General features: G+C 43.3%; 9 non-coding genes across 9 annotated transcripts; all 9 read right to left on the bottom strand.

Moving 5' to 3' along the window:
* Positions 1–5,753: 5,753 nt before the first annotated feature.
* LOC141205676 (U2 spliceosomal RNA) lies at positions 5,754–5,944 on the bottom strand. The gene has a single exon (XR_012276353.1). It is a non-coding gene; the product is annotated as a U2 spliceosomal RNA (small nuclear RNA).
* A 1,115-nt stretch (positions 5,945–7,059) lies between these two features.
* On the bottom strand, positions 7,060–7,250 carry LOC141205675 (U2 spliceosomal RNA). Its single transcript, XR_012276352.1, has one exon. It is a non-coding gene; the product is annotated as a U2 spliceosomal RNA (small nuclear RNA).
* Positions 7,251–8,365: 1,115 nt separating this feature from the next.
* Positions 8,366–8,556, bottom strand: LOC141205674 (U2 spliceosomal RNA). Its single transcript, XR_012276351.1, has one exon. It is a non-coding gene; the product is annotated as a U2 spliceosomal RNA (small nuclear RNA).
* A 1,115-nt stretch (positions 8,557–9,671) lies between these two features.
* Positions 9,672–9,862, bottom strand: LOC141205673 (U2 spliceosomal RNA). The gene has a single exon (XR_012276350.1). It is a non-coding gene; the product is annotated as a U2 spliceosomal RNA (small nuclear RNA).
* A 1,115-nt stretch (positions 9,863–10,977) lies between these two features.
* LOC141205672 (U2 spliceosomal RNA) lies at positions 10,978–11,168 on the bottom strand. Its single transcript, XR_012276349.1, has one exon. It is a non-coding gene; the product is annotated as a U2 spliceosomal RNA (small nuclear RNA).
* A 1,115-nt stretch (positions 11,169–12,283) lies between these two features.
* Positions 12,284–12,472, bottom strand: LOC141206261 (U2 spliceosomal RNA). The gene has a single exon (XR_012276917.1). It is a non-coding gene; the product is annotated as a U2 spliceosomal RNA (small nuclear RNA).
* Positions 12,473–19,078: 6,606 nt separating this feature from the next.
* On the bottom strand, positions 19,079–19,269 carry LOC141205668 (U2 spliceosomal RNA). The gene has a single exon (XR_012276347.1). It is a non-coding gene; the product is annotated as a U2 spliceosomal RNA (small nuclear RNA).
* Positions 19,270–20,384: 1,115 nt separating this feature from the next.
* On the bottom strand, positions 20,385–20,575 carry LOC141205974 (U2 spliceosomal RNA). The gene has a single exon (XR_012276643.1). It is a non-coding gene; the product is annotated as a U2 spliceosomal RNA (small nuclear RNA).
* Positions 20,576–21,690: 1,115 nt separating this feature from the next.
* Positions 21,691–21,881, bottom strand: LOC141205667 (U2 spliceosomal RNA). The gene has a single exon (XR_012276346.1). It is a non-coding gene; the product is annotated as a U2 spliceosomal RNA (small nuclear RNA).
* Between the last annotated feature and the right edge of the window lie 4,009 nt (positions 21,882–25,890).

Raw genomic sequence — 25,890 nt, 5'->3', positions numbered from 1 at the left:
AACCATAAAATTCTATCTTTAGACCGACTACACGCACCAATTCCAAACATCGCCACACGCCAATCCACAAAATTCACGCCTGCTAAACCCTTACACAATCCACCTACACACTTCCACACACTGTACGCGTACTCACAATCCCACATAACATGCCTGACAGTCTCACAACCACCACATCCCACTCTCGGACACACATCTGTTCTTATCAACTCTCTTTTCTTCTGCACTTCTCTCACAGGTAAAATATTATGTAAAGTCATCCACACAACATCCTTCTGTTTGTTTGACATCCCATACGTATCTAACTTCTTCCATGCATCTGAAACCTCATTCCCTCTCAGCCCAACAATATTACACTCTACCTCATTTGCACTCATTCTTTTCACCACATTCTTGGTCATTCTAAAATCATTCATTCCCACACTCAACAAATCATGCTTTCTCACAAATTTCTCAATCACCTCATACCAAACAGGACACTTAAAGGCCACAGGCACACTCGCATCTCTCTTCCTCCAGCATAACCCATACAACATCCATCCAGCAGAATAATTAGCCATAAAAGCACCTTTATTGCCTTTACCCAGCAAAATAACCACAGTCTTAATATAATTAAGGCCTAAAAAAACTTCAATATTGGGAAAGGCCAGCCCACCATGCTGACAAGCCTTCAAAAGGCTCTCCCGCTTCAACTTCTCCATCTTACTACACCACAGGAATGTGAATACCAACTTCTCTATTCTCTTAATTTTCCTGTAAGGAGAAGGAAAAACAGTCGCCACATAAAGCAGGATAGGGAGAATCACTGCTTTGATAATTAACACCTTACCACGCAGAGTCAATTCTCTCATTCGCCAAAAATTCAATTTACGTTCAACCCGCATACCACACTCTTCCCAACTTTCATTCCCTTTTAAGTCATCATTAAATAATACGCCCAAAATCTTGATTGCACCCTCTTCACACTTTACACCATCCATACGAATACTACTATCTCCAAAACATTTAAAACTACATTTATTCCAATTTACCCTAAAACCAGACGCACCAACAAAAAAATCCAAAAGCAATTTAATTCTACTCAAAGAAGCCATACTTTCACTCACAACCACAACATCATCCATATAACCTAACACTTTCACATGCTTACCACCACTACCAGGCACCAACAAACCTCTCATCATTTTATCCCGTCTAATCAAACATAACAATGGTTCTATTACACATACAAATAAGACGGGGGACATAGGACACCCCTGCCTTACTCCTGACCTAATCTTCACTTTGTCACACAGCCACCCATTAACCAAGAACTCACTTGACACACAATCATACAATGATTTTACACAATTCACAAATTCTCTAGGAAACCCCATTCTTTCCAGTACTTTAAACAAAAACACATGCGAAACCCTGTCAAACGCCTTCTCAAAATCAATAGCTAAAGTCATACATTTCTGCTTTCTATCCTTGCAATCCCCAATCATATCTCTCAACAATAACAAGTTATCACTCATACTTCTTCCAGGCACTGCACATACTTGGTCCTCCTCCACAACACTACCAATCACTTCACGCATACGATTTGCCAGTAACTTACTGTAGACCTTATAATCCGAATTCAGCAGTGTTATTGGTCTCCAGTTTTCCAAACGTTTCCTCTCACCCTTTTTATACACAAGCACAACCACTCCTTCTTTCATTGATTCACACAACCTACCATTCACCCACATATACTTACATACCTCAGTCAAATCTGTTCCCAAAACTTCCCATGCTTTCACATACAACTCTACAGGTATACCATCTTTCCCAGGAGTCTTACTCTTTTTAGCACTCCACACCACATTCTTCACTTCATCCAGAACTACATCCTCACACAACAGATCACGCTCCTCAGAATCAAGTTTTTTCTCCACACCATTCAGAACATATGACACAAGCCCAGAGTCAATCCATTTCTCATCATACAACTTGCTATAAAACCTATTCACTTCTTTCAGCACATCCTCACCCATACAGTTGGTTCCACTTTCATTCACAACTTCATTCATATCAGTCTTCCTACCATTCATTTTTTTAAAAAAGAACCTCGTACACTTCTCATTTTTCTCCAGGTGCTCAATTTTAGTACGATATATAATTTCCTTTCCTTTCTCATCCAACACACGCTTCAATTCATTCTTAGCCTCAGTAAGTTGATCAGACATCTCCAAACCACTTGCAACACACTTTCTCAACCAGTCAATCCGTCTATTAAGGTCATTAAACCTATTCCTATATCTGGCAGCTTTTCTATAGCCCCACTTTTTGAAGAAAGTTTTAAATTGCACTTTCACCCAGTCCCACCAGTCAAGAACACACACAAAATCCTTCTTACGCATTCTCCATCTTTCATACTTTACATTAAACTCATTCATCACCTCATCATCCTCTAACAGCCTTGCATTCAACTTCCATACCCCACCGCCATACACTTGGTCACCATTCGCACAAAACACGCCTCTCAAACATTCATGGTCCGAAAAAGGTACCTTTTGTTGAGAAAAATCCAAACATACCATATTTTTAGAAAATAACATTAAATCAATTCTGGAATGAATCTCACCACGGTCAGCATGGTATGTCGGCGGTGGTGGCATGCCAAGAACAACAACTGCTGCATCTAAAAAGGAAAAATCACAAATTAAATGGGACAATTTCTTTCCTGTTATGTCACACTTTCCTTCTGTGACACAATTAACGTCCCCAACAAAAATAGTGGGAGATTTCCCTGGAAGAAAAAAACTTAATTTTTCAAGAAGAGCAAGCCGCTCTTCCTTCCCTGTAGGGCAATATAAATTAATAATTCTGACCCGCCACCCTCTATAACTCAAAAATGCAATTAAACATCGGCCCACCTCCACCACAATATAACTATCAATAGAGATTTCTTTATTCCCAACTAATATCCCCACCCCATCATTTTTATTATGATTAGACCCTGACCAGATATGCTGTCCGTAAGGCCAGTCTTTGTCACAAGGAGCATCCTGAATCCCACACTCCTGAAGGCAAAAAACATCAGCACCTAAATGTTTCAGGTAGTCCAGAACAGTTGTTCTTCTGATTTTAGATCTGATCTGCCTTACATTTAGGGACACTACATCCCAACCAGATTAGCAAGACATTAATTAATGAAAAGAAATACATGACTCAATGTTGATCACACCATACTCATCCATTATCATCAGACTGGGAAAGCACCCCAAAGGTGTTGATGCTCTCAGGGATGCCAAGGTAAGGAGCATCAGGGGAGAAGACATCCTGCGGGTAAATGCGGTCACTTGCAGGACTGTCGCACCCTCCGCTGGCAGGTGAGTACTCTCGTCTGGGTTTTTTATTGGCCAGTTCAGGAGTATCATCATCATCAAAAGACCTCCCAGAAGTAAAGTCTCCTTGGCCACCATCCCTGGCCACCTCTTCGTCTGTAGCACCCCAGGACAATGCAGGGGTTCGAGCTAGAGACACATCCATGTCACCCTCACCACATATTTCGGACTGATGAGGGAGGTCCACATCCAACTCGGAGATCTCCATACCTGGCCCAGCAGGGGCCGGAGGGTCCAACAGGTTCTGGGCCTCACCCACCAGATCTTCAACCTCAGGGGGCTCCGTCTCAGCATTGATCTCTGCAGTAGTCACCTGTGGGGTAACAGCAGGGACAGTAGGCTTACCTTTGGTCACTTCGGAGAAGGACCTAGGCTTGACTTTAGCCTTACAATCCCGAATCACATGTCCTTCCTCCCCTCAGGCATCACATACCACCGGGTTGGAACAATCCTTCGCCAGATGACAGTACTTGTTGCACTTTCTACAGTTTGGCAATTGCTTGCAGAAATCCTGGATATGCCCGAACATGTTGCATCTCCTGCAGAACAATGGCGCCTCGGGAAAAAACAGATATCCAGAGTCTCTTCCAATTGTAAAGTTCAGGGGAGGATAGTGAATACCTCCAGGACCATGAGGGTCTATCCCAAACCTCACAAAGTATTTATACTTCCCAGTCCACAGCCCTTCTCCATTTAAGATTTTATGGGAGAATTGCACAAAAATGCAGTGTCTTCTCAGGAATGCAGTGATATCATCCCGGGAGATAAAGGGGTTGTGCATGAATATTACCACCGGGATATCCCCCTTAGAGTAGAGTACAGTGAAGATAAGTCCATCCAGCTGAGGGTGCTCTGAAAGGACTTGAAGAGTTTTGAAAAGGTTTTGGCAAGCCGCCATAGAAGAAAGCACCAAGACGTACCTATGCTCCCTTCTGAACTCCTGCAAACAGATGATCTCCGACTTCTGGATCTTCAGGATTTCATAGAAAATGGCGTTGACCAGGTATGACAACGAGAAATGGTCCTTCTTCTCCTCAGAGACCTCGATACGGAAAGCATTCTTGACCCGGGGATCCCCGGTCCCAGCAAAACGAAGCTTGACACCCATGGTCGCTTCAGGAATCGCCTTCTCGTTTCCTCCTCACTCTCCCCCTATAGCAGCATCCAGCTTAAGCCACCGAAGTGGCGATGCTGGAAGGCCGAGGGCTAGTACACAAGGAACCTCTTGTCCAAACACTAGGTCTGAGCCAAAAGGCCGAGAAGCGATAACCAGAATTGGTTTCAAACTACGGAGCCACCCAAGGATCCTGAAAAGTCCATTTGTGGAGATGAGCTCCTGGACTCCCGTTAAGAAGACATGTTGTCAACCTCTAGATCCCTTACATGCCTGCACTTTTCGGCTTGCTGCTGCTGCAATCCACGCGTTTTAGATCTGCATAACTCCACCTCTTTAAACACAGCACCTTCACCCCCTGCTGTTCCCACCCGCCTCAACACCGTTGGAAGGGAGGAGAACCAATTAAGGCGGGGGGTGGGGTGGAACGAGCAGCTGTCTACCCTTAGCAGGAGGGCTCCTGATTACATACCTCTCCTGCTGCTGCTGCTGCTGGCTGTCCAGCAGCAGACTGAAGGTGGCTGCTGCTGTGCACAGGTATATAAAGGCTCAGAGCCTATTATGACACGCGCAGCCAGCGTTCCATTGCCACATTCCATCTACTGCAGGCAGGATACCTGGCTGGCTGAATGTCGCTGAGAAGCTCACAGAGACCGCCATAAGCAACAGTTTAACAGAATGCCACAGACTAATCAACCAAACTTTTTGGGTTGGGTTCTCTTTTATAGTCTGCAGGCATTAAATGAAAGAAGTCAGTGTTCCAGCAGAAGGAGACAACGTTTCAGAAAAGGCATTGTAGCAAACCAAAAAAGAAATTTTAAGCGCAGCAGAGTAACCAGCGCACATACCTGTTATCTCAGGTGAGTTTAAAAAGCTGCTGTTGATAACAAGGGCATTTGCTAAATAGATGGTGTGTGTGCAACAATATACTGAAAGGTCAATTATATTGTGCAGCTTATCTCACCACCTGTAGTTATTTAGGTGAAAGCTCCAAAATGCTTGCCTAATATGTCTGTTTATCCAAAAGGAAGTAAAAAGGGAGAGCTAGAAAGATAGCATTGCATCACATTACATGGCAATGCAATGCACAGTTGCTGAAGTTGAACCAAAATGAGCTTGTAATCTGGCTTCTGCAACTTTGAACATGAAAAATCCAATGAGGAGAAGAAAAGCAAAGCCAAAGAGTCCATCCCAAAATCCGACAAACAAGCAAAATGAACAAAAAACATTGAATTCAATTCTTTCTGATTTTAGAAACTGCATTAAAGAAGGGGTGCACCGGTCCTGGAGATACTGCAATACCAGGTCAATGCGTGGAGTGGACAGAGCAAGCTCTTTTTCCATCTCCCTGTTCTAAAAATCCATTTAATATATGGTCCCCAGATAGGGGACGTATCAGATATTAAACTGATAAGAACAGATACTACACTTGATCTTAGCCAAAAGGCCGAGAAGCGATAACCAGAATTGGTTTCAAACTACGGAGCCACCCAAGGATCCTGAAAAGTCCATTTGTGGAGATGAGCTCCTGGACTCCCGTTAAGAAGACATGTTGTCAACCTCTAGATCCCTTACATGCCTGCACTTTTCGGCTTGCTGCTGCTGCAATCCACGCGTTTTAGATCTGCATAACTCCACCTCTTTAAACACAGCACCTTCACCCCCTGCTGTTCCCACCCGCCTCAACACCGTTGGAAGGGAGGAGAACCAATTAAGGCGGGGGGTGGGGTGGAACGAGCAGCTGTCTACCCTTAGCAGGAGGGCTCCTGATTACATACCTCTCCTGCTGCTGCTGCTGCTGGCTGTCCAGCAGCAGACTGAAGGTGGCTGCTGCTGTGCACAGGTATATAAAGGCTCAGAGCCTATTATGACACGCGCAGCCAGCGTTCCATTGCCACATTCCATCTACTGCAGGCAGGATACCTGGCTGGCTGAATGTCGCTGAGAAGCTCACAGAGACCGCCATAAGCAACAGTTTAACAGAATGCCACAGACTAATCAACCAAACTTTTTGGGTTGGGTTCTCTTTTATAGTCTGCAGGCATTAAATGAAAGAAGTCAGTGTTCCAGCAGAAGGAGACAACGTTTCAGAAAAGGCATTGTAGCAAACCAAAAAAGAAATTTTAAGCGCAGCAGAGTAACCAGCGCACATACCTGTTAGCTCAGGTGAGTTTAAAAGGCTGCTGTTGATAACAAGGGCATTTGCTAAATAGATGGTGTGTGTGCAACAATATACTGAAAGGTCAATTATATTGTGCAGCTTATCTCACCACCTGTAGTTATTTAGGTGAAAGCTCCAAAATGCTTGCCTAATATGTCTGTTTATCCAAAAGGAAGTAAAAAGGGAGAGCTAGAAAGATAGCATTGCATCACATTACATGGCAATGCAATGCACAGTTGCTGAAGTTGAACCAAAATGAGCTTGTAATCTGGCTTCTGCAACTTTGAACATGAAAAATCCAATGAGGAGAAGAAAAGCAAAGCCAAAGAGTCCATCCCAAAATCCGACAAACAAGCAAAATGAACAAAAAACATTGAATTCAATTCTTTCTGATTTTAGAAACTGCATTAAAGAAGGGGTGCACCGGTCCTGGAGATACTGCAATACCAGGTCAATGCGTGGAGTGGACAGAGCAAGCTCTTTTTCCATCTCCCTGTTCTAAAAATCCATTTAATATATGGTCCCCAGATAGGGGACGTATCAGATATTAAACTGATAAGAACAGATACTACACTTGATCTTAGCCAAAAGGCCGAGAAGCGATAACCAGAATTGGTTTCAAACTACGGAGCCACCCAAGGATCCTGAAAAGTCCATTTGTGGAGATGAGCTCCTGGACTCCCGTTAAGAAGACATGTTGTCAACCTCTAGATCCCTTACATGCCTGCACTTTTCGGCTTGCTGCTGCTGCAATCCACGCGTTTTAGATCTGCATAACTCCACCTCTTTAAACACAGCACCTTCACCCCCAGCTGTTCCCACCCGCCTCAACACCGTTGGAAGGGAGGAGAACCAATTAAGGCGGGGGGTGGGGTGGAACGAGCAGCTGTCTACCCTTAGCAGGAGGGCTCCTGATTACATACCTCTCCTGCTGCTGCTGCTGCTGGCTGTCCAGCAGCAGACTGAAGGTGGCTGCTGCTGTGCACAGGTATATAAAGGCTCAGAGCCTATTATGACACGCGCAGCCAGCGTTCCATTGCCACATTCCATCTACTGCAGGCAGGATACCTGGCAGGCTGAATGTCGCTGAGAAGCTCACAGAGACCGCCATAAGCAACAGTTTAACAGAATGCCACAGACTAATCAACCAAACTTTTTGGGTTGGGTTCTCTTTTATAGTCTGCAGGCATTAAATGAAAGAAGTCAGTGTTCCAGCAGAAGGAGACAACGTTTCAGAAAAGGCATTGTAGCAAACCAAAAAAGAAATTTTAAGCGCAGCAGAGTAACCAGCGCACATACCTGTTAGCTCAGGTGAGTTTAAAAGGCTGCTGTTGATAACAAGGGCATTTGCTAAATAGATGGTGTGTGTGCAACAATATACTGAAAGGTCAATTATATTGTGCAGCTTATCTCACCACCTGTAGTTATTTAGGTGAAAGCTCCAAAATGCTTGCCTAATATGTCTGTTTATCCAAAAGGAAGTAAAAAGGGAGAGCTAGAAAGATAGCATTGCATCACATTACATGGCAATGCAATGCACAGTTGCTGAAGTTGAACCAAAATGAGCTTGTAATCTGGCTTCTGCAACTTTGAACATGAAAAATCCAATGAGGAGAAGAAAAGCAAAGCCAAAGAGTCCATCCCAAAATCCGACAAACAAGCAAAATGAACAAAAAACATTGAATTCAATTCTTTCTGATTTTAGAAACTGCATTAAAGAAGGGGTGCACCGGTCCTGGAGATACTGCAATACCAGGTCAATGCGTGGAGTGGACAGAGCAAGCTCTTTTTCCATCTCCCTGTTCTAAAAATCCATTTAATATATGGTCCCCAGATAGGGGACGTATCAGATATTAAACTGATAAGAACAGATACTACACTTGATCTTAGCCAAAAGGCCGAGAAGCGATAACCAGAATTGGTTTCAAACTACGGAGCCACCCAAGGATCCTGAAAAGTCCATTTGTGGAGATGAGCTCCTGGACTCCCGTTAAGAAGACATGTTGTCAACCTCTAGATCCCTTACATGCCTGCACTTTTCGGCTTGCTGCTGCTGCAATCCACGCGTTTTAGATCTGCATAACTCCACCTCTTTAAACACAGCACCTTCACCCCCTGCTGTTCCCACCCGCCTCAACACCGTTGGAAGGGAGGAGAACCAATTAAGGCGGGGGGTGGGGTGGAACGAGCAGCTGTCTACCCTTAGCAGGAGGGCTCCTGATTACATACCTCTCCTGCTGCTGCTGCTGCTGGCTGTCCAGCAGCAGACTGAAGGTGGCTGCTGCTGTGCACAGGTATATAAAGGCTCAGAGCCTATTATGACACGCGCAGCCAGCGTTCCATTGCCACATTCCATCTACTGCAGGCAGGATACCTGGCTGGCTGAATGTCGCTGAGAAGCTCACAGAGACCGCCATAAGCAACAGTTTAACAGAATGCCACAGACTAATCAACCAAACTTTTTGGGTTGGGTTCTCTTTTATAGTCTGCAGGCATTAAATGAAAGAAGTCAGTGTTCCAGCAGAAGGAGACAACGTTTCAGAAAAGGCATTGTAGCAAACCAAAAAAGAAATTTTAAGCGCAGCAGAGTAACCAGCGCACATACCTGTTAGCTCAGGTGAGTTTAAAAGGCTGCTGTTGATAACAAGGGCATTTGCTAAATAGATGGTGTGTGTGCAACAATATACTGAAAGGTCAATTATATTGTGCAGCTTATCTCACCACCTGTAGTTATTTAGGTGAAAGCTCCAAAATGCTTGCCTAATATGTCTGTTTATCCAAAAGGAAGTAAAAAGGGAGAGCTAGAAAGATAGCATTGCATCACATTACATGGCAATGCAATGCACAGTTGCTGAAGTTGAACCAAAATGAGCTTGTAATCTGGCTTCTGCAACTTTGAACATGAAAAATCCAATGAGGAGAAGAAAAGCAAAGCCAAAGAGTCCATCCCAAAATCCGACAAACAAGCAAAATGAACAAAAAACATTGAATTAAATTCTTTCTGATTTTAGAAACTGCATTAAAGAAGGGGTGCACCGGTCCTGGAGATACTGCAATACCAGGTCAATGCGTGGAGTGGACAGAGCAAGCTCTTTTTCCATCTCCCTGTTCTAAAAATCCATTTAATATATGGTCCCCAGATAGGGGACGTATCAGATATTAAACTGATAAGAACAGATACTACACTTGATCTTAGCCAAAAGGCCGAGAAGCGATAACCAGAATTGGTTTCAAACTACGGAGCCACCCAAGGATCCTGAAAAGTCCATTTGTGGAGATGAGCTCCTGGACTCCCGTTAAGAAGACATGTTGTCAACCTCTAGATCCCTTACATGCCTGCACTTTTCGGCTTGCTGCTGCTGCAATCCACGCGTTTTAGATCTGCATAACTCCACCTCTTTAAACACAGCACCTTCACCCCCTGCTGTTCCCACCCGCCTCAACACCGTTGGAAGGGAGGAGAACCAATTAAGGCGGGGGGTGGGGTGGAACGAGCAGCTGTCTACCCTTAGCAGGAGGGCTCCTGATTACATACCTCTCCTGCTGCTGCTGCTGCTGGCTGTCCAGCAGCAGACTGAAGGTGGCTGCTGCTGTGCACAGGTATATAAAGGCTCAGAGCCTATTATGACACGCGCAGCCAGCGTTCCATTGCCACATTCCATCTACTGCAGGCAGGATACCTGGCTGGCTGAATGTCGCTGAGAAGCTCACAGAGACCGCCATAAGCAACAGTTTAACAGAATGCCACAGACTAATCAACCAAACATTTTGGGTTGGGTTCTCTTTTATAGTCTGCAGGCATTAAATGAAAGAAGTCAGTGTTCCAGCAGAAGGAGACAACGTTTCAGAAAAGGCATTGTAGCAAACCAAAAAAGAAATTTTAAGCGCAGCAGAGTAACCAGCGCACATACCTGTTAGCTCAGGTGAGTTTAAAAGGCTGCTGTTGATAACAAGGGCATTTGCTAAATAGATGGTGTGTGTGCAACAATATACTGAAAGGTCAATTATATTGTGCAGCTTATCTCACCACCTGTAGTTATTTAGGTGAAAGCTCCAAAATGCTTGCCTAATATGTCTGTTTATCCAAAAGGAAGTAAAAAGGGAGAGCTAGAAAGATAGCATTGCATCACATTACATGGCAATGCAATGCACAGTTGCTGAAGTTGAACCAAAATGAGCTTGTAATCTGGCTTCTGCAACTTTGAACATGAAAAATCCAATGAGGAGAAGAAAAGCAAAGCCAAAGAGTCTATCCCAAAATCCGACAAACAAGCAAAATGAACAAAAAACATTGAATTCAATTCTTTCTGATTTTAGAAACTGCATTAAAGAAGGGGTGCACCGGTCCTGGAGATACTGCAATACCAGGTCAATGCGTGGAGTGGACAGAGCAAGCTCTTTTTCCATCTCCCTGTTCTAAAAATCCATTTAATATATGGTCCCCAGATAGGGGACGTATCAGATATTAAACTGATAAGAACAGATACTACACTTGATCTTAGCCAAAAGGCCGAGAAGCGATAACCAGAATTGGTTTCAAACTACGGAGCCACCCAAGGATCCTGAAAAGTCCATTTGTGGAGATGAGCTCCTGGACTCCCGTTAAGAAGACATGTTGTCAACCTCTAGATCCCTTACATGCCTGCACTTTTCGGCTTGCTGCTGCTGCAATCCACGCGTTTTAGATCTGCATAACTCCACCTCTTTAAACACAGCACCTTCACCCCCTGCTGTTCCCACCCGCCTCAACACCGTTGGAAGGGAGGAGAACCAATTAAGGCGGGGGGTGGGGTGGAACGAGCAGCTGTCTACCCTTAGCAGGAGGGCTCCTGATTACATACCTCTCCTGCTGCTGCTGCTGCTGGCTGTCCAGCAGCAGACTGAAGGTGGCTGCTGCTGTGCACAGGTATATAAAGGCTCAGAGCCTATTATGACACGCGCAGCCAGCGTTCCATTGCCACATTCCATCTACTGCAGGCAGGATACCTGGCTGGCTGAATGTCGCTGAGAAGCTCACAGAGACCGCCATAAGCAACAGTTTAACAGAATGCCACAGACTAATCAACCAAACTTTTTGGGTTGGGTTCTCTTTTATAGTCTGCAGGCATTAAATGAAAGAAGTCAGTGTTCCAGCAGAAGGAGACAACGTTTCAGAAAAGGCATTGTAGCAAACCAAAAAAGAAATTTTAAGCGCAGCAGAGTAACCAGCGCACATACCTGTTAGCTCAGGTGAGTTTAAAAGGCTGCTGTTGATAACAAGGGCATTTGCTAAATAGATGGTGTGTGTGCAACAATATACTGAAAGGTCAATTATATTGTGCAGCTTATCTCACCACCTGTAGTTATTTAGGTGAAAGCTCCAAAATGCTTGCCTAATATGTCTGTTTATCCAAAAGGAAGTAAAAAGGGAGAGCTAGAAAGATAGCATTGCATCACATTACATGGCAATGCAATGCACAGTTGCTGAAGTTGAACCAAAATGAGCTTGTAATCTGGCTTCTGCAACTTTGAACATGAAAAATCCAATGAGGAGAAGAAAAGCAAAGCCAAAGAGTCCATCCCCAAATCCGACAAACAAGCAAAATGAACAAAAAACATTGAATTCAATTCTTTCTGATTTTAGAAACTGCATTAAAGAAGGGGTGCACCGGTCCTGGAGATACTGCAATACCAGGTCAATGCGTGGAGTGGACAGAGCAAGCTCTTTTTCCATCTCCCTGTTCTAAAAATCCATTTAATATATGGTCCCCAGATAGGGGACGTATCAGATATTAAACTGATAAGAACAGATAAGGTTTCAACGCAATTTTATTGATTCAAAAGTATATTTACAAAGGTTTTAAAAAAGAACATTTATAACATTACAATAAAATGATAAAACATGATAATAATCAATTCAAGTTTTTTGTATAAAACACAATTTACCATCATAAAACCATTGTAACAATTAAGAAAATCATAATTACAGTTGTACTTGGGTTTATTTAATTACCACTAATTGTGTTCCATAATTGTACACACCACATAGAAGCCGCTTCTTTTGCTCCATACAGTTTTTTATCTCTGAGATAGTAAATATACATTTCACTTAAAGCAATTTTTATACAGTCTGTTGAATCAATATGATCATGTTTGAAGAGTAAAATATTTCTAACTTTCCACATGGCATTTTTAAAACAATTAATAATAATCCAGGCAACTCGGAATTGTTTAAAATTTGGACACTTAAAAAGACCATAAAAGACATAAAAGTGATTAAAATCTTTCAGGCCACATGCCCATTTTAAAAGTGGGCCTACCTTTCTCCAAACCTCCTGTGCAAAATGACAATTCCAAAAGAGATGCAATACAGACTCACTTTCCCCGCATATATCTCTTGGACATTTGGCTCTCGCCACCAGCCCCCGCCTATGTTGAAACTCACGGGTAGGGAGGCACTGGTGGACGATAGCCCAGGCAAGGTCCTTGTGTACATTTGCAAGATATTTCCCATAAACATTTCGCCACACCGTTTTGGACCTTGCCTGTGAAAAATTGGAGACAGGAATTGTGTCCTCAGAGTGTCTGCAAGCAATAGATACCTTCCTTTGGTCCCCCAATATATCAGGCTGCAATTCCTGGAGACCTAAAAGTCTGACCGTTTTCTCAAGTATCACATACTGTTTAGGTGGGCACAGGAGCACAGGAGAACTTAAAGGTAGGCTAAACCACCTTTTAAAAATCATTCCTGCTGCATATTTTAAAAAATAACTAAAAATGCCATCAGATTTAAAAACCTTAAAACAAAAGCAGAAATACTTTATATGGAAAAAGGTAAAAAAATTGGGTACATCTTTACCTCCATTAGATTTACATTTGTACATCAAATCTCTTTTTAACTTTTCCATTTTTGAACCCCATAAAAACATAAAAACAATTCTTGTTACTTTCTTGATTTGTAAATTGGAAGGGGGAAACACCATTGCAACATACAACATAATGGGAATTAAAACGGCTTTAATAATTAAAATTTTACCTTCCATACTAAGGTTCCTTAAATTCCACAATGAGATCTTTATTTCTATTTTATCCATTGCAGAGTCCCAGTTAGGGTCCCCCTCATTGGCTTGGTTAAAAATAATTCCTAAAATTTTTATGTGATTTTTCTGTATCACTATCCCAGGGGTCAAAGAGGAGTCCCATCCCCCCACATTAAAACAGTCACATTTATCTATATTTAATTTAAAACCTGAGGCTTCACAGAAAAATTGTGTGTTTCTCAATACCCTCCTCAGAGATGTGGAATCTGGACATAGTATGGTAACATCATCCATGTAACTTAGGGCTTTAAGTTGCATACCCCTACTCCCGGGAATAGGTACCCCTTTAATTACTTTATCTTTTCTCAGTATGGTTAATAGTGGTTCCATAACACAGATAAAGAGCAGTGGTGAGAGAGGGCACCCTTGTTTCACCCCTGATAATAGAGGAACCCCCTTCGTTAAAAACCCATTTACAGAAATTTGACTAAAACAAGAATGATATAAAAGCATAATGCGGGTTAAAATTTTCTCTGGAAATGCCATTTTTTTAAGAACCATAAAAAGAAATTCATGCGATACCCTGTCAAAAGCTTTTTCAAAGTCTAAGGATAAAATAGCAAGGTTTTGACTTCTCTCTTTTGAATACCATATGGTATCCCTAATTATGTTGAGGGACTCAGCTATGGTTCTTCCGGGAACACCACATACCTGGTTAGGGTGAATTAATTTGGCTATAAAGGGTTTTAAACGGACTGCAATAAGTTTAGCTAAAATTTTATAATCAAGGTTTAAAAGCGTAATAGGCCGCCAGTTTTTAAGTTGGCTCCTATCCCCTTTTTTATATATTAAAGATACCAGACCTCTCCTCCAAGATGGGGGTAATTTATTAGTATTAAAAGCTTCTTTAAACAATAAAAACATATCGTTCTTTAAAATTCCCCAAAAAGTCAGATAAAACTCAATCGGTAGACCGTCTTCCCCAGGGGCTTTCCCACTGGAGAAACTTTTAAAAATCTGTAAAAGTTCCTCACTGGTGAGATCCCTAGATAAAACACCCTGGTCTAAAATATCTAACTTAAAATCAAGGGAATTAATAGCATACTCTAAAAAGGATGGATCTATAACTTTAGTGTTAAAAAGAAGTTGATAAAAATTAAAAGCTTTTCCTAACATACCCTTAATATCATTTTCACCTTCAAGATTTAGGATTGCGTCCCTCCTCCCCATTACCTTTTTGAAGAAGAATCGGGAGCATTTCTCTCCTTCCTCCAGGTGCTGTACATGGGAGTTAAAAATTATTTGTTTTCCTTTTTCATTAAGAGCATTTTTTATTTCAGACTTAAGATTTGCAATATCATCATCCACATCAATACCAACTTCTTTTAGTTTAAAGAGTACTTGTAATCTCATATTAAAAACATAAAACCACTGCTTTTTCTTTTTTGCTTTCATTTTCCCTGCCTTAATAAAAAATAATTTAATCTTAGGTTTAATGCTCTCCCACCAATCCAGCATCGAGGCGCGGGGGTCTCTCTTTGATTGCCAGCACTGGTAGGCCTGCACAAACCTCTTTTGAATATCAATATCCTCTAGGAGAGTTGTATTTAATCTCCATGGGCCTCTTGAGGTATTTTGTTCCCCTGCTAACTCTAAAAACACAGATAAAACTTTATGATCAGAGAATAAATTAGATAAAAGAAAACATTTACAAGGTTTAAAGGCAGTAGAAGCAAATATGAAATCAATTCTAGAAGAAACTCTTCCATTGGACCATGTAACACCTGGATCCGCCGGCAAGAGTTCCTTCCAGCAGTCCTGTAATCTAAAATCATCAATTAAACTTTTCAACAAATAGGAGGTACGGTCTTTACGATTCACATCCCCACCCTGCCGGGGTTCCCCATCACGTAAACAATTAAAATCTCCTCCCACTAGCAGGGGGGTTGACCCAACACAAAATAATGGCAATATTTCAAGTAAATCCGCCCTTTCCTGCTTCCCAGGAGGAGCGTACACATTTAATAAACGTAAAGAAAGTCCATTAAAAACAAGATGTATTAAAATAGCTCTGCCAGGTATAATTTCAGTCACAGATTGAATGATGGTAGAATGTCCACGGCAAAGTAGTCCAACTCCGGCAGCATGACAGTCATTAGCACCGGACCACACAGAAGCGCCCAGTTTCCAGTCTTCTTTTAAGTCCTTATAATTTAAATTACTCTGTATACCACATTCTTGTAGAAAGCAGAAATCAAAGTCCAATGTCTCTAAATAAGAAAATAAAGCAGCCCTACGTGTAGGGCTCTTTAGGGACCTCACATTTAGTGAGGAGATTTTAAGAGGAACAGACATTAAGAAGAATCAGGATCTGAAGATGGGAAGAAGTCAATACACGGCACCTCCTCCTCCGCATCTCCAGGGGTCAGGATTTGTTTAATATTACCGGGATCTGAAGCAGGCAAAAAAGCATCATCCACTTTTGGCTCCTCATCTGGACCTCGACATCCGTGTTTTCTTTGGATATCAGGTTGCTTTACGTCCTCCCGTTGCCTTTTCAGAGGCTGGGAGCTGTCCATCTTTTCCAAGTCCTGTGCATCTGCAGTCCTCATGGCGGTCTGGTCTATGGAACGGGTGTCATCCCTCTGGGTCGTCTTGTCCTCTGGTCTGGTCACGGAACTACTGCGACTTCTGGTTCGAGGACCAGGGCTCGACTGGGTCTTAGCCGGGTCCTTTTTACTTCGCGCCCTAGAGGTCTCTCTTTCCGACACACTGGTTGATCGATTAAGGAGCGTACCCTTTTTGCCCTTACCCAAGATCACCGATGATGGTGTGGCGAATCTGGGTGCTTGCTTAATCGGGGTACTAGAGGTCTCCTCAGTTCCACATAATGCCGGTGGTGCATTCATGCTGGATGAGGACCCTTCCTCTTGACTCTGAGATACGGCAACATCTAGAGCCAGAACATCGATCAATTCCACAGAGAGAGAACCCTCGGTTAATCTTATGGAACCCCTACGACCGTCCTTCTGTGGAACTACCAGCGGGCCCTCTGGCGGAGCCGTTGAAGGATTTGGTCCGGACCCGTCAGCGTGCGCCAACCCAGGTCCAGGGGCAGGTGTAGTAATACTCCCTCCGAAGTATTCTTGGATAGTCAGTTGACCTGACTTAAACATGTCATATGTTTTTGACTTTTTGCTCGGACAATTCCTGAAGGCGTGACCTGCCTTCCCACATAGGTTACATACGATCTCAGAGTCACACGTAGCGGAGGTGTGCCCACTCTTACCGCACTTGTTGCAAAAGACTACATGAGCCCTTGTACAATTTTCTCGTGTATGCCCATATTCATGACAATTCCGGCATTGAAGGGGCATTCCTGGGTAGCGTAGGAATCCCCTGACATTACCAATGGCAAAATTAGCAGGCGGGTGGTGCAGACCACCAATGCCGCTTTGATCTGGATGGAACTTCACCAGGTATTTCCTCTTCCCATTCCAGAAGCGCTGGGAGTTGAGGATATCATGTGAGAAGCGCACTGACTTGCAGTAACGCTTCAAAAAGGTTTCGATATCGCCCTCAGAGACGAATGGGCTGTACATGAAGATCACCAAGGGTACTTCTTCTTCACCGTACAGGAAGTCAAAGCTCAGCCCGTTCAGTCTCTCATCGTCCTTGTCCGCAACCATCAGTGCTGCATGGATATTATCACAGCATGATTTAGCCATAAAGGAAATGGTATATCGCCCACGGAATTCCTGATCGTAAAGACACAGGATCTTATCTCGCTCCAGGTGGAAGAACCCAAAAAGAATCTCATGCACGATGTACTGCAGATTCTTCTCATGGCGCTGGCATTCATCCACCATGATTCTAATGGACTGTCGCAGTGGAGTCTCCCCCACCGCAAATCCAAAAGAAAAAGGCATTTTCGGCCCTCAGGGACTAAGCCCTCCCCCAATAGTAACAAGGGAATGAATCCCACAAAAGCAGGAACAAACCCAAGACCGAGGGAGGGGTACCCCAAGAACTTACACAGCCCACTAAGCGATAAAGCTCAGCAAAGGAAAACGCCCTTATTTCCTCGGGTCGCCCCGAAGACAAGACGCGATCGCTCCCCGTTGTCCGGGGACTAAGCCGACCTGCCAATAGCTGCAAGGGGGTGAAGCTCCCTCAGTTAAGAGAGAGCGATCCCCCAAGGCCAACAAGTCGGGTACCCCAGGCACCTCCTAGCCGAGACCAAGGCAGCAACCGTTAGATCACTGCACCTGATCCTAGCCAAAAGGCCGAGAAGCGATAACCAGAATTGGTTTCAAACTACGGAGCCACCCAAGGATCCTGAAAAGTCCATTTGTGGAGATGAGCTCCTGGACTCCCGTTAAGAAGACATGTTGTCAACCTCTAGATCCCTTACATGCCTGCACTTTTCGGCTTGCTGCTGCTGCAATCCACGCGTTTTAGATCTGCATAACTCCACCTCTTTAAACACAGCACCTTCACCCCCTGCTGTTCCCACCCGCCTCAACACCGTTGGAAGGGAGGAGAACCAATTAAGGCGGGGGGTGGGGTGGAACGAGCAGCTGTCTACCCTTAGCAGGAGGGCTCCTGATTACATACCTCTCCTGCTGCTGCTGCTGCTGGCTGTCCAGCAGCAGACTGAAGGTGGCTGCTGCTGTGCACAGGTATATAAAGGCTCAGAGCCTATTATGACACGCGCAGCCAGCGTTCCATTGCCACATTCCATCTACTGCAGGCAGGATACCTGGCTGGCTGAATGTCGCTGAGAAGCTCACAGAGACCGCCATAAGCAACAGTTTAACAGAATGCCACAGACTAATCAACCAAACTTTTTGGGTTGGGTTCTCTTTTATAGTCTGCAGGCATTAAATGAAAGAAGTCAGTGTTCCAGCAGAAGGAGACAACGTTTCAGAAAAGGCATTGTAGCAAACCAAAAAATAAATTTTAAGCGCAGCAGAGTAACCAGCGCACATACCTGTTAGCTCAGGTGAGTTTAAAAGGCTGCTGTTGATAACAAGGGCATTTGCTAAATAGATGGTGTGTGTGCAACAATATACTGAAAGGTCAATTATATTGTGCAGCTTATCTCACCACCTGTAGTTATTTAGGTGAAAGCTCCAAAATGCTTGCCTAATATGTCTGTTTATCCAAAAGGAAGTAAAAAGGGAGAGCTAGAAAGATAGCATTGCATCACATTACATGGCAATGCAATGCACAGTTGCTGAAGTTGAACCAAAATGAGCTTGTAATCTGGCTTCTGCAACTTTGAACATGAAAAATCCAATGAGGAGAAGAAAAGCAAAGCCAAAGAGTCCATCCCCAAATCCGACAAACAAGCAAAATGAACAAAAAACATTGAATTCAATTCTTTCTGATTTTAGAAACTGCATTAAAGAAGGGGTGCACCGGTCCTGGAGATACTGCAATACCAGGTCAATGCGTGGAGTGGACAGAGCAAGCTCTTTTTCCATCTCCCTGTTCTAAAAATCCATTTAATATATGGTCCCCAGATAGGGGACGTATCAGATATTAAACTGATAAGAACAGATACTACACTTGATCTTAGCCAAAAGGCCGAGAAGCGATAACCAGAATTGGTTTCAAACTACGGAGCCACCCAAGGATCCTGAAAAGTCCATTTGTGGAGATGAGCTCCTGGACTCCCGTTAAGAAGACATGTTGTCAACCTCTAGATCCCTTACATGCCTGCACTTTTCGGCTTGCTGCTGCTGCAATCCACGCGTTTTAGATCTGCATAACTCCACCTCTTTAAACACAGCACCTTCACCCCCTGCTGTTCCCACCCGCCTCAACACCGTTGGAAGGGAGGAGAACCAATTAAGGCGGGGGGTGGGGTGGAACGAGCAGCTGTCTACCCTTAGCAGGAGGGCTCCTGATTACATACCTCTCCTGCTGCTGCTGCTGCTGGCTGTCCAGCAGCAGACTGAAGGTGGCTGCTGCTGTGCACAGGTATATAAAGGCTCAGAGCCTATTATGACACGCGCAGCCAGCGTTCCATTGCCACATTCCATCTACTGCAGGCAGGATACCTGGCTGGCTGAATGTCGCTGAGAAGCTCACAGAGACCGCCATAAGCAACAGTTTAACAGAATGCCACAGACTAATCAACCAAACTTTTTGGGTTGGGTTCTCTTTTATAGTCTGCAGGCATTAAATGAAAGAAGTCAGTGTTCCAGCAGAAGGAGACAACGTTTCAGAAAAGGCATTGTAGCAAACCAAAAAAGAAATTTTAAGCGCAGCAGAGTAACCAGCGCACATACCTGTTAGCTCAGGTGAGTTTAAAAGGCTGCTGTTGATAACAAGGGCATTTGCTAAATAGATGGTGTGTGTGCAACAATATACTGAAAGGTCAATTATATTGAGCAGCTTATCTCACCACCTGTAGTTATTTAGGTGAAAGCTCCAAAATGCTTGCCTAATATGTCTGTTTATCCAAAAGGAAGTAAAAAGGGAGAGCTAGAAAGATAGCATTGCATCACATTACATGGCAATGCAATGCACAGTTGCTGAAGTTGAACCAAAATGAGCTTGTAATCTGGCTTCTGCAACTTTGAACATGAAAAATCCAATGAGGAGAAGAAAAGCAAAGCCAAAGAGTCCATCCCCAAATCCGACAAACAAGCAAAATGAACAAAAAACATTGAATTCAATTCTTTCTGATTTTAGAAACTGCATTAAAGAAGGGGTGCACCGATCCTGGAGATACTGCAATACCAGGTCAATGCGTGGAGTGGACAGAGCAAGCTCTTTTTCCATCTCCCTGTTCTAAAAATCCATTTAATATATGGTCCCCAGATAGGGGACGTATCAGATATTAAACTGATAAGAACAGATACTACACTTGATCTTAGCCAAAAGGCCGAGAAGCGATAACCAGAATTGGTTTCAAACTACGGAGCCACCCAAGGATCCTGAAAAGTCCATTTGTGGAGATGAGCTCCTGGACTCCCGTTAAGAAGACATGTTGTCAACCTCTAGATCCCTTACATGCCTGCACTTTTCGGCTTGCTGCTGCTGCAATCCACGCGTTTTAGATCTGCATAACTCCACCTCTTTAAACACAGCACCTTCACCCCCTGCTGTTCCCACCCGCCTCAACACCGTTGGAAGGGAGGAGAACCAATTAAGGCGGGGGGTGGGGTGGAACGAGCAGCTGTCTACCCTTAGCAGGAGGGCTCCTGATTACATACCTCTCCTGCTGCTGCTGCTGCTGGCTGTCCAGCAGCAGACTGAAGGTGGCTGCTGCTGTGCACAGGTATATAAAGGCTCAGAGCCTATTATGACACGCGCAGCCAGCGTTCCATTGCCACATTCCATCTACTGCAGGCAGGATACCTGGCTGGCTGAATGTCGCTGAGAAGCTCACAGAGACCGCCATAAGCAACAGTTTAACAGAATGCCACAGACTAATCAACCAAACTTTTTGGGTTGGGTTCTCTTTTATAGTCTGCAGGCATTAAATGAAAGAAGTCAGTGTTCCAGCAGAAGGAGACAACGTTTCAGAAAAGGCATTGTAGCAAACCAAAAAAGACATTTTAAGCGCAGCAGAGTAACCAGCGCACATACCTGTTAGCTCAGGTGAGTTTAAAAGGCTGCTGTTGATAACAAGGGCATTTGCTAAATAGATGGTGTGTGTGCAACAATATACTGAAAGGTCAATTATATTGTGCAGCTTATCTCACCACCTGTAGTTATTTAGGTGAAAGCTCCAAAATGCTTGCCTAATATGTCTGTTTATCCAAAAGGAAGTAAAAAGGGAGAGCTAGAAAGATAGCATTGCATCACATTACATGGCAATGCAATGCACAGTTGCTGAAGTTGAACCAAAATGAGCTTGTAATCTGGCTTCTGCAACTTTGAACATGAAAAATCCAATGAGGAGAAGAAAAGCAAAGCCAAAGAGTCCATCCCCAAATCCGACAAACAAGCAAAATGAACAAAAAACATTGAATTCAATTCTTTCTGATTTTAGAAACTGCATTAAAGAAGGGGTGCACCGGTCCTGGAGATACTGCAATACCAGGTCAATGCGTGGAGTGGACAGAGCAAGCTCTTTTTCCATCTCCCTGTTCTAAAAATCCATTTAATATATGGTCCCCAGATAGGGGACGTATCAGATATTAAACTGATAAGAACAGATACTACACTTGATCTTAGCCAAAAGGCCGAGAAGCGATAACCAGAATTGGTTTCAAACTACGGAGCCACCCAAGGATCCTGAAAAGTCCATTTGTGGAGATGAGCTCCTGGACTCCCGTTAAGAAGACATGTTGTCAACCTCTAGATCCCTTACATGCCTGCACTTTTCGGCTTGCTGCTGCTGCAATCCACGCGTTTTAGATCTGCATAACTCCACCTCTTTAACACTAGAACTACTGATGGAGTCATTTTGACTCCTTTCGTTTTTTATTTCTCTTCTGTGACTACATTTTTCAGAATTCCGGCTTGAAACTCGGTGACTTTTCCTCAAATATGATGTGAAAAAAGATTTTGTGAGAATAAATAATTTTGGTGAAAAATTTGCGCGTTTTTTTCAAAATTTACCAAGAACTACTGAAGGGAGTCATTTTGACTCCCTACTATATTTTGAGGTCCTTTTGTCACTAAATGTTGCTATAAAGTTTTGTGCATAATTTTTTCACTCTGTCTTATTTACCCTGATGTTCATATAGATGTAGTTCAATTTACATGTCAACTTTTCACATTTTCCATGTGTTTTACCTGCTTGTATTACTGTGTAATGCTGAACAAAATAGCTTGTTTACTCTCGGCTCTTATCTTATGCTAATGAAGGGTGGTGTTTTTCTAAGGTACTAGCAGGAGACAGTATTCTGGATAGTATCTTAACTTTCAGTTCAGCTGAAGAGACAAAGAGAACAGACACAGACATACGAGCTCTGAAGACTCATACAGGTATGAATTGTTATGAAATAGTTTAGCTGTCTGTCAACTGATTCAGCCCACCTACTTTTGAAGGTGGCAGAACAGTTATTATTTCTTTTAGTTTTCATTTCATTTCTATTTTTCAGCAGGGAACTATATAGAATTATGGAATTTGTGAGGAATATGGAGAGAAGACGTTTGATAAAGCCTCAGGATATTCTGGCTACTTTGCAATCCATACCGGAGGATGAATCGAAATCCGAATTGCAGGAACATGTATTTGATTCTGACAGTGATGAAGATTTCATTCCTCAGAACATATCAAGTGAATCTGAAGACTCAGAAGGAACAAATCCAGAAGGTAAGTAGTTATGTGTATTTATTTGTTCTTCCACACACTGAGTTAGGGCCTGTGCACACTAGCAGAATTCTGGCTGAATAGCCATCTGGATATTCTTGCCGCAATACAGGCCGTACCTGCCCGCTCATGCCTGAAGCTCCGCTCCGAACCCCGGGCTGGAGCGCTGTCAGGGACAGAGCAGCGCTTGCTTACGCGCGAGCACGGCTCCGTCCCAGACAGCGGCTCCAGCCCGGGGTTCGGAGCGGAGCTTCAGGTATGAAACTCCGCTCTGTACCTGAGCGGGCAGGTACGGGCCGGATTGTGGTGAGAATATCCGGTCGGATATTCCGCCGCTAATCCAGCCAGTGTGCACGGACCCTTACAAAACAAAAATTCTAAATATTCATCAACTTTTTTCCAGATATTCCAAGCACATCAACTGGGGATCGGGCTCATGCAGTTATGTTGCCTCGTGACCATCCTCCTGGTCGTGGACAGAAAAAATCAGCAAAACGTCCCAGAAATGAAAGAACAACAGATAACGATGGCGGCGAAGGTAATGCAACAACAAACACCAGAGAAGGCGAATCTGAAGGAATACTAGTTTCAGCGGATGGTATTCAATGGAAACCTGTTGAAATTGGAGAACACTTGCCTGGTAGGCGTGACAGCCAAAATATTCTTCGAGAAGCACCTGGCCCTACAGGATACGCCAGAAGAAATATCATTATCGATAGTCCTTTGAGCGCATGGCGTTTATTTTTTGATTCATATATATTGACACATATAAAGAACTGTACGCTTGCAGAAGCATGCAGGAACAATAATTTACAGTTTACTCTATCTGATGAGGAGCTAGATGCATTCATTGCGGTATTCTATGCTCGTGGAATATCTGGCACGAACCGTCACTCGATTAGCAGTATTTGGTGTAATGACTGGGGAATACCGTTTTGCAAAGCGACAATGTCTAGGGACCGCTTTGTTGAAATTATGAGGTTTCTCAGATTTGATGAGAAATCTACTCGATCGGAGAGACTGCAAACGGACAAGTTTGCTCTATTTTCTACTGTGTGGGACAGGTTTATTGAAAATTTTATTGCGTGTTACAAACCTGGCCCATACATAACGGTGGATGAGCAACTTTTCCCAAGCAAAACTAGGTGTCCATTCACGCAGTACATGCCTTCCAAACCAGATAAATAAGGCCACAAATATTGGCTAGCTGTTGATAAGAGGAGCAAATATCTGGCAAATGGCTTCCCTTATCTAGGCAAAGATGACACACGCCGTGCTGAGGACCGTTTAGCTGACCATGTGGTAATGAAGTTATTGGACCCGTTTTTGAAAAAAGGTCGCAATGTTACAACCGATAATTATTTTACTTCAGTAAAATTAGCTAAACAGCTAAAAAGCAAAGGAACAACCATCGTGGGAACACTGAACAAGATAAGGCGAGAAGTGCCTAAAGAAATAAAATCCATGAAAGAGGAATTGTACAACACTAAAGTGTTTAGAAATGAAGACAATTTTACACTTACAGTATATCAAGGAAAGCCCAACAAAAATGTTGTCATTTTGAGTTCCGTCCATTCAGATGTTGTTGTTACGTCTGATTCCGCTAAAAAAACTCCAGAAACGGTAAAGTTTTACAATGAAACAAAATATGGAGTAGATGTAGTGGATCAGATGGCACGAAAATATACCACACGAACATGCACAAGGAGATGGCCTGTTCATGCATTTGAAAATGCCTTAGACTTTGCGGGTATAAATGCATGGATAATATTCAAGGAGATTACCCACCAAAAAATGTCACGCAAGGCATTTTTGCAAACGCTTGTGAGAGAGTTGAGTGGTCCTTATGTCACAGATAGGGAAAAGGGTTCCACGTCCCAAGTTTCTACATGCTCAGAAGTGATGGTTCAAACAAAATTTTGCCAGATCAAAGAAAAGTGCAAGAAAAATAGATCTGTCGGAAATTGTAAGACTTGTGGTAAGTCTTTGTGTGGGCAATGTACTGCCATAAATCAAAGGCAATGCCTAAAATGCGAAACACCAGATGTTTAGAAGGTGAATTCTGCGCCATATTTTCATTTTTATGCTCCTCCACCTACATTTTCTCTGCTTTTTGTTCTTCAGTTGTTGTTTATATGTGTGCACTTGAATAAAAAAAAATGTTTGAAAAACGTCTATTATAATTATTGTTATTTTCTGTAGAAAAATAAGAAAAGCAGAAAAAAAACAATCAAAAGCATTACTGTTGGATCTCACAATAATAATACATTACAAAAAATATAATTATTAATAAATAACCACAAATGAAACTCTAAAAATAAACGAAAACAAGCAAGGAGTCAAAATGACTCCTTTCAGTAGTTCTAGGCGGGGTCACGAGTCCAGTAGTCCTAGTGTTAAACACAGCACCTTCACCCCCTGCTGTTCCCACCCGCCTCAACACCGTTGGAAGGGAGGAGAACCAATTAAGGCGGGGGGTGGGGTGGAACGAGCAGCTGTCTACCCTTAGCAGGAGGGCTCCTGATTACATACCTCTCCTGCTGCTGCTGCTGCTGGCTGTCCAGCAGCAGACTGAAGGTGGCTGCTGCTGTGCACAGGTATATAAAGGCTCAGAGCCTATTATGACACGCGCAGCCAGCGTTCCATTGCCACATTCCATCTACTGCAGGCAGGATACCTGGCTGGCTGAATGTCGTAGAGAAGCTCACAGAGACCGCCATAAGCAACAGTTTAACAGAATGCCACAGACTAATCAACCAAACTTTTTGGGTTGGGTTCTCTTTTATAGTCTGCAGGCATTAAATGAAAGAAGTCAGTGTTCCAGCAGAAGGAGACAACGTTTCAGAAAAGGCATTGTAGCAAACCAAAAAAGAAATTTTAAGCGCAGCAGAGTAACCAGCGCACATACCTGTTAGCTCAGGTGAGTTTAAAAGGCTGCTGTTGAT

The sequence above is a fragment of the Phyllobates terribilis genome, unplaced genomic scaffold (assembly GCF_046119375.1).
Source record: "Phyllobates terribilis strain yellow unplaced genomic scaffold, ASM4611937v1 Scaffold_142__1_contigs__length_4687701, whole genome shotgun sequence".
Classification (NCBI taxonomy): domain Eukaryota; kingdom Metazoa; phylum Chordata; class Amphibia; order Anura; family Dendrobatidae; genus Phyllobates; species Phyllobates terribilis.
The sequence above is the reverse complement of the archived record's forward strand: the minus strand, read 5'-3'. Positions and strand labels throughout refer to the sequence as shown.